Consider the following 485-nt stretch of genomic DNA (forward strand, 5'->3'; position numbering starts at 1 on the left):
AGCTATACAGCCAAGCCTACATGAGCCATAAGCATGGTGTCCTGTGGGTTCCACTGTCTGTTATAGGCTGGGAGAATGCCGTTTGGTCTCTGCATGCAGTGCTTGATCTGAAAGAACTTACAAAAAAGAGAAAACTGACAAATGCATGTTGTTATATGTTGAGAGCATGATTAATACTACATTTTGATTCAATTAAAGCGTATTGTATAAGATATGATTCAACCATACTATGGTTTTAGGTTATACCTTTGCAGCTAGGGCATGGCATTAGAATTTGTTTTTATTCTCCCAACTGATTGGTAACACAGGCGAGACATAAATAATGAATACTCACATCCCACTATTATAACAAATGCCAATCAACAAAGGATCAAGTAATTATCGAGTAATTTAGCGTGCACTGCAATTACCCTATTACATCAGCCCCACTGTGCTCTCTTTCCGTTCAGTACCCCAGTCGGCACATAGAGGGAGCGAGTGAGCGG

Source organism: Protomyctophum bolini (genome assembly GCF_963924005.1).
Source record: "Protomyctophum bolini genome assembly, chromosome: 19".
NCBI classification, from domain to species: domain Eukaryota; kingdom Metazoa; phylum Chordata; class Actinopteri; order Myctophiformes; family Myctophidae; genus Protomyctophum; species Protomyctophum bolini.